Here is a 7500-nt window from a genome sequence, read left to right as displayed (position 1 = left end):
TGAGGGAAACTTCGGAGGGAACCAGCTACTAGATGGTTCGATTAGTCTTTCGCCCCTATACCCAGTTCCGACGATCGATTTGCACGTCAGAATCGCTACGGACCTCCATCAGGGTTTCCCCTGACTTCGTCCTGACCAGGCATAGTTCACCATCTTTCGGGTCCCAGCGTGTACGCTCTTGGTGCGCCTCTTCTCGTAATGAGAACGAGACGCCCCGGGAGTGCGAAGCGTTTACAATTTTTATTTGCAAATCGCTTATCCTCCCTTGGTCTACGCGAGGTAAACCTTTACTTTCATTACGCCTTTAGGTTTAGTTATTTCCCAATGACTCGCGCACATGCTAGACTCCTTGGTCCGTGTTTCAAGACGGGTCCTGAAATTACCCAAATCGATAGCGTCGTTGATCGGCGTTTCAAAACGAGGTCTGTTCGAGAACACCGTAACCAACAGTCGTTCCGGGACAGAATCGGCATTATGTCCGATTACCGTCAAACACGAAACGCTCTTGCTACGGGCCGAACGCTAATTAATCTAGCGGCCCCGCGCCATATTTCTACCGTCGAGCGAGTCTGTCGGAACATCGAGGGTCCCCATGAATTCGAATAAAATCAAGTGGTCTACCACCTCGAGTCTTAGACAGACACCCAACGGATCACGACGTCCTACTAGAGGAAAAGTGCACGCGTTCGATATCGATTAGAAAAACGTAAAACGCGATTTATTGTAATATGCCGAAACACAAACAATATCCGTCATACAAACGTTCAACTTCAATTATCGAAACGCGAATGAATTTCCTCTTTCGACCTTTCGGGTTTCTCAGGTTTACCCCTGAACGGTTTCACGTACTCTTGAACTCTCTCTTCAAAGTGCTTTTCAACTTTCCCTCACGGTACTTGTTCGCTATCGGTCTCGTGGTCATATTTAGCCTTAGATGGAGTTTACCACCCACTTAGGGCTGCACTCTCAAGCAACCCGACTCTCAGGAGAGATCCTCACGCAATCGGCAACGGTCGCTACGGGCCTGGCACCCTCTATGGGCTGTGGCCCCGTTCAAGAAGGACTTGGACGCGCCGCACGATCTCGTGATAAACGGATCCTCCCTAACACCACATTTCCCGGTGGCCGATATCGACCACGGGATTCGGTGCTGGGCTTTTCCCTGTTCGCTCGCAGCTACTGAGGGAATCCTAGTTAGTTTCTTTTCCTCCGCTTAGTAATATGCTTAAATTCAGCGGGTAATCTCACCTGCTCTGAGGTCGATATATTATAATATATCTCGTATAATATTTAAATACAATTCGCCAAACTATCATAATCATCTCTCATATGAAATATAACATTATTTGTTTTTATTTAAAGAGTCGGCAGCAGCAGCAGCAGCATCAGCATCAGCATCAGCATCAGCATCAGCATCAGCATCAGCATCAGCAACACACCACCAGCCTTTATACATATATAATATTTTTAATATATATAATTCATATATTTTGTCGATATACCGTGTGTATAAATGATATAAATAAAACACTGGTCAGACGTCCAGTCTTCGAAACTTTATTATTTCTCTCGGACACGACGACCGCGTTATCATTTTATCATAAATATATTATATATACACACACTTATTTATCGACTATATATACGTCGTATATATGTATAATATATATATATATTATATATAAATATAACTCTCTACCAAACAAATTTTATGTATTTCATATAAATACACGATTAATTTATGGTATAGCGGGTTGTGTTCAAAAATTGCGTAACTTTTTCTATAAAAATTTACGCTGCTTTTCGCACTTTAGGATGCCGCACAAATACAAAAAAAAATACGCACAAGTTTGTATGTGCATGTGTTTTTTCTTAATTAGTGTGCGTTATTGTTTCACATCCAACACGCTTAGGCATTATTTTTCTTTAATAAATAGAAAAATTTTAAATTCTAAGCAGTCTTTTAAATTGATACGACCCTCAGTCAGGAGTGGTCCGGGAACGAGTATCCGAGGACCGCAATGTGCGTTCGAAATGTCGATGTTCATGTGTCCTGCAGTTCACAAGTTGACGCGCAATTAGCTGCGTTCTTCATCGACCCACGAGCCAAGTGATTCACCGTTCAGGGTAATCATTTTATTATTATGTCGTTTTCTCATATTCTATTCGTCGTATTTTTAATATTTGATTATTATTAAATTAATAATATTATTATAATATCTTATACGCGTATAGAAAATTTATATAACGACATTTTTTATATATATATATATATATATATATATATATTATAATAAATGGTAATTATTCGAAACTTTTAGAGAAATTATAATATCGTACTTTGATATATCTGATAAATTTTAACCGCTGCACATGTTTTATTACAAACGAGGCGCGCATAGACAGATATCTCGCACGATATATTCCTCCTCTTTATATTATTACAGTTTTTTTTTTATCTTGAAAGTTTTATACAAATTTCGACGGTCGGGCGTAAATCTTCGAACACCTTCGAAATAATACATAAAATATTATTTCTAAAACGAATTTTTATACATATCGATAGAATCGACATGTGCTTAAATTTCGTTTAGGTACCCGGATGAAAATGTCTCAATAACATAATCATCACATATAATCTTGTCGATATTTTCTTGTATTACCTTCAAACGATAAAAAACTTAAGTAATAATATAATAAACGAAATAAAATTTATCCATAAAAATATAGACACACACACGACAACAGACGACGTTTCAATAAACTATATATTTTTCGTTTATTATAATAACGATTCTTTATCAGAACGTTTTTAGTTAACAAGAAATTTTGTTAATGATCGTTCCGTCAATCGTTATAATATATAATAATACATATGTTGTTATTGTTGTGTCGTCATCGTCGTCGACGCCTTCTATAAACTATGATAAAAATTTTTCGTTATATTTTTATTGGAAAAATTTATATATGTAAATATATTTTTATAGACGTATGAATTATATTTATCTTTTTTTTTTTAATTTTATTCGAAACTTGTTCGAATTTTGTAAAAATTAAAAAAAGATTTCAATATATATACATCTATAATATATATATATATATATATATATATATAATTTATAACATATATAAATTTCTTTTGAAGAGTTCGATAATTTTGTAGAAGAAAATTCTCTTTTACAATTAATACAGACTTGATTTCGTTTTTTTTTTTTTTGTTTAAAAACGAACAAATACTCTGTAATGATCCTTCCGCAGGTTCACCTACGGAAACCTTGTTACGACTTTTACTTCCTCTAAATGATCAAGTTTGGTCATCTTTCCGAAGCATCGGCGACGCCGAAACGCCACCGCGCTCAGTCCGAAGACCTCACTAAATCATTCAATCGGTAGTAGCGACGGGCGGTGTGTACAAAGGGCAGGGACGTAATCAACGCGAGCTTATGACTCGCGCTTACTGGGAATTCCTCGTTCATGGGGAACAATTGCAAGCCCCAATCCCTAGCACGAAGGAGGTTCAGCGGGTTACCCGGGCCGCTCGGCCAGGGAGGACACGCTGATTCCTTCAGTGTAGCGCGCGTGCGGCCCAGAACATCTAAGGGCATCACAGACCTGTTATTGCTCAATCTCGTGCGGCTAGAAGCCGCCTGTCCCTCTAAGAAGAATTATTTGTACGCCGACAGTAAAAACCGCGAACGGCAAGAGCCGAAACTCAATACCGACGGGCCTTTGGGATGTCGAAATACGCCTAGTTAGCAGGCTAGAGTCTCGTTCGTTATCGGAATTAACCAGACAAATCGCTCCACCAACTAAGAACGGCCATGCACCACCACCCACCGAATCAAGAAAGAGCTCTCAATCTGTCAATCCTTCCGGTGTCCGGGCCTGGTGAGGTTTCCCGTGTTGAGTCAAATTAAGCCGCAGGCTCCACTCCTGGTGGTGCCCTTCCGTCAATTCCTTTAAGTTTCAGCTTTGCAACCATACTTCCCCCGGAACCCAAAAGCTTTGGTTTCCCGGAAGCTGCCCGCCGAGTCATCGGAGGAACGTCGGCGGATCGCTAGCTGGCATCGTTTATGGTTAGAACTAGGGCGGTATCTGATCGCCTTCGAACCTCTAACTTTCGTTCTTGATCAATGAAAGCGTTTTTGGCAAATGCTTTCGCTTCTGTCCGTCTTGCGACGATCCAAGAATTTCACCTCTAACGTCGCAATACGAATGCCCCCATCCGTTCCTATTAATCATTACCTCGGGGTTCCGAAAACCAACAAAATAGAACCGAGGTCCTATTCCATTATTCCATGCACACAGTATTCAGGCAAAATTTTGGCCTGCTTTAAGCACTCTAATTTGTTCAAAGTAAACGTGCCGGCCCACCTCGACACTCAGTCAAGAGCACCGCGGCGGGATTGAGTTGGGCCGCCCTTGCGAGCTAAGCCCACCGGCAGGACGTCCCACGACACGCCAGTTAACACCGCGTACGATGAACCAGCGGCGTGGGACACAGATTCGACTACGAGCTTTTTAACCGCAACAACTTTAATATACGCTATTGGAGCTGGAATTACCGCGGCTGCTGGCACCAGACTTGCCCTCCAATTGATCCTCGTTAAAGGGTTTAGAGTGTACTCATTCCGATTACGGGGCCTCGGATGAGTCCCGTATCGTTATTTTTCGTCACTACCTCCCCGTGCCGGGAGTGGGTAATTTGCGCGCCTGCTGCCTTCCTTGGATGTGGTAGCCGTTTCTCAGGCTCCCTCTCCGGAATCGAACCCTGATTCCCCGTTACCCGTTACAACCATGGTAGGCGCAGAACCTACCATCGACAGTTGATAAGGCAGACATTTGAAAGATGCGTCGCCGGTGCGAGACCGTGCGATCAGCGAAAAGTTATTCAGAGTCACCAAATTGTACGATGACGAGCAAGCCCGCCACCGATTGGTTTTGATCTAATAAAAGCGCTCCTTCCGTCTCCGGTCGGAACTCTGTTTGCATGTATTAGCTCTAGAATTACCACAGTTATCCAAGTAAATGTGGGTACGATCTAAGGAACCATAACTGATTTAATGAGCCTTTCGCGGTTTCACCTTAATTTGGCTTGTACTGAGACATGCATGGCTTAATCTTTGAGACAAGCATATGACTACTGGCAGGATCAACCAGGGAACTGTGTTTTATAATATATATAATATATATTATTACTATTATTATTATATATATATATATATTTTATAATAAAAAACTATTATCGAAAAAGTTTTAATAACAATATCCAAAAGAGGATAAATTATGATGATGTTTTTTATATTACATATATACTTTATATTTATACATAATATAATAATCATCTATATTCCGTGTATAAACACATTGTTATTTACTTTTTCTTTTGCGTGTTTGCTGCGCTTATTATTGAAAATATATAATTTTCAGCGCCACGCTTTATTTATATTTTTTCTTATTTTATAAAATTTCACCGAATCGACTATAAATCTATCTAAATTTAATCGAAATGAGAAAAATTAGATGATTACGTCGACCGGGCTACAATTTCGACATTATCTCTACCCTTCGCTAGATTGTAAGCGACATGGTTTATACATTAGGTAATAATGAACGAAATTTTTATTCTCGCACGGAATAATGAGAGTTATCGCAAATATTGTGTATATTATATATATAAAAGTGTAATATAATATATATTTTTCATAGACGATCGCATATGAATCGCTCACGATAGAACGCTAGCTAAATTCGCGATCTCGCAATAGATATTTAATTTGTGGATAAATTGATATAATATCTAAAAAGGGAACCGCTAGCAATATACGTTAATATATTGGAGGAGAACGGGGACCCTTTCAGAAAACTATATAATCCACCGATGTGGAATGACCGAAACAACGTCTTTACGTAAATTATAACGAGTTTATTAAAATTTAACGAGACGTCAACTTCGATACACCACACATATATGTGCGCTGTACAACGGTACGCCTTCTACATTAACATTAATAAAGATGTATAGTGAAAATATATAAAAGATGTATTGTGAATATTAAAAAGAAGTATTATGAAATTACATGTTTTGTATTTAGAAGCCGTCCGAGGTGTATCTATCACATAAAAGTGTTATGAAAATATTAACAATAAGGAAAAAAAGTATTATGAAATTAGATGGCCGCTCGATGTATGAACGTACGAGGTGTATTATATAAAAGTTGTATGAAAATAGAAATAATAATGAAAAACAAGTATTATGAAATTAAATTCCGCTCGATATAGCAATTTGTCGAGAAAGATGATTTGTGAAAATTGAGTGGAGATGTTTTGTATTTAAAAGCCGTCCGAGGTGTATGACATAAAAGTGTTATGAAAATATTAACAATAAGGAAAAAAAGTATTATGAAATTAGATCGCCGCTCGATGTATGAACGTACGAGGTGTATTATATAAAAGTTGTATGAAAATAGAAATAATAATGAAAAACAAGTATTATGAAATTTAATTCCGCTCGATATAGCAATTTGTCGAGAAAGATGATTTGTGAAAATTGAGTGGAGATGTTTTGTATTTAAAAGCCGTCCGAGGTGTATGACATAAAAGTGTTATGAAAATATTAACAATAAGGAAAAAAAGTATTATGAAATTAGATCGCCGCTCGATGTATGAACGTACGAGGTGTATTATATAAAAGTTGTATGAAAATAGAAATAATAATAAAAAACAAGTATTATGAAATTAAATTCCGCTCGATATAGCAATTTGTCGAGAAAGATGATTTGTGAAAATTGAGTGGAGATGTTTTGTATTTAAAAGCCGTCCGAGGTGTATGACATAAAAGTGTTATGAAAATATTAACAATAAGGAAAAAAAGTATTATGAATTTAGATCGCCGCTCGATGTATGAACGTACGAGGTGTATTATATAAAAGTTGTATGAAAATAGAAATAATAATGAAAAACAAGTATTATGAAATTAAATTCCGCTCGATATAGCAATTTGTCGAAAAAGATGATTTGTGAAAATTGAGTGGAGATGTTTTTTATTTAAAAGCCGTCCGAGGTGTATGACATAAAAGTGTTATGAAAATATTAACGATAAAGAAAAAAAGTATTATGAAATTAGATCGCCGTTCGATGTATGAACGTACGAGGTGTATTATATAAAAGTTTTATGAAAATAGTAATAATTATGAAAAACAAAGTATTACGAAATTACCTAAGTTTGGTGACTGACCGGCAGAGGGCGCTAGTGTCTATAAAACCGTGTTCAGTTTGTCGTCTGGCCGGCAGAGGGCGCTAGTGTCTATAAAACTGTGTTTAGTTTGTCTTCTGGCCGGCAGAGGGCGCTAGTGTCTATTAAACCGTGTTAAGTTCGGTGACTGGCCGGCAGAGGGCGCTAGTGTCTATAAAAAGGTGTTTAGTTTGTCGTCTCTCCGGCAGAGGGCGCTAGTGTCTATAAAACTGTGTTTGGTTTGTCTTCTGGCCGGCAGAGGGCGC

General features: G+C 38.1%; 3 non-coding genes across 3 annotated transcripts in view; all 3 read right to left on the bottom strand.

Annotated features, from left to right (window-relative positions):
* The window catches only part of LOC130903265 (large subunit ribosomal RNA), a 4066-nt gene extending 2804 nt beyond the window's left edge, over positions 1-1262 (bottom strand). Inside the window, exon 1 of the ribosomal RNA XR_009060659.1 lies at positions 1-1262. This exon is cut by the window's left edge and continues 2804 nt beyond it. This is a non-coding gene — a ribosomal RNA (large subunit ribosomal RNA).
* Positions 1263-1974: 712 nt separating this feature from the next.
* Positions 1975-2130, bottom strand: LOC130903241 (5.8S ribosomal RNA). Its single transcript, XR_009060637.1, has one exon. It is a non-coding gene; the product is annotated as a 5.8S ribosomal RNA (ribosomal RNA).
* Positions 2131-3241: 1111 nt separating this feature from the next.
* On the bottom strand, positions 3242-5163 carry LOC130903251 (small subunit ribosomal RNA). Its single transcript, XR_009060646.1, has one exon. It is a non-coding gene; the product is annotated as a small subunit ribosomal RNA (ribosomal RNA).
* Between the last annotated feature and the right edge of the window lie 2337 nt (positions 5164-7500).

Source organism: Diorhabda carinulata, unplaced genomic scaffold, assembly GCF_026250575.1.
Source record: "Diorhabda carinulata isolate Delta unplaced genomic scaffold, icDioCari1.1 Dcau_18, whole genome shotgun sequence".
Classification (NCBI taxonomy): Eukaryota; Metazoa; Arthropoda; class Insecta; order Coleoptera; family Chrysomelidae; genus Diorhabda; species Diorhabda carinulata.
This window is presented reverse-complemented; position numbering and strand designations above follow the sequence as displayed.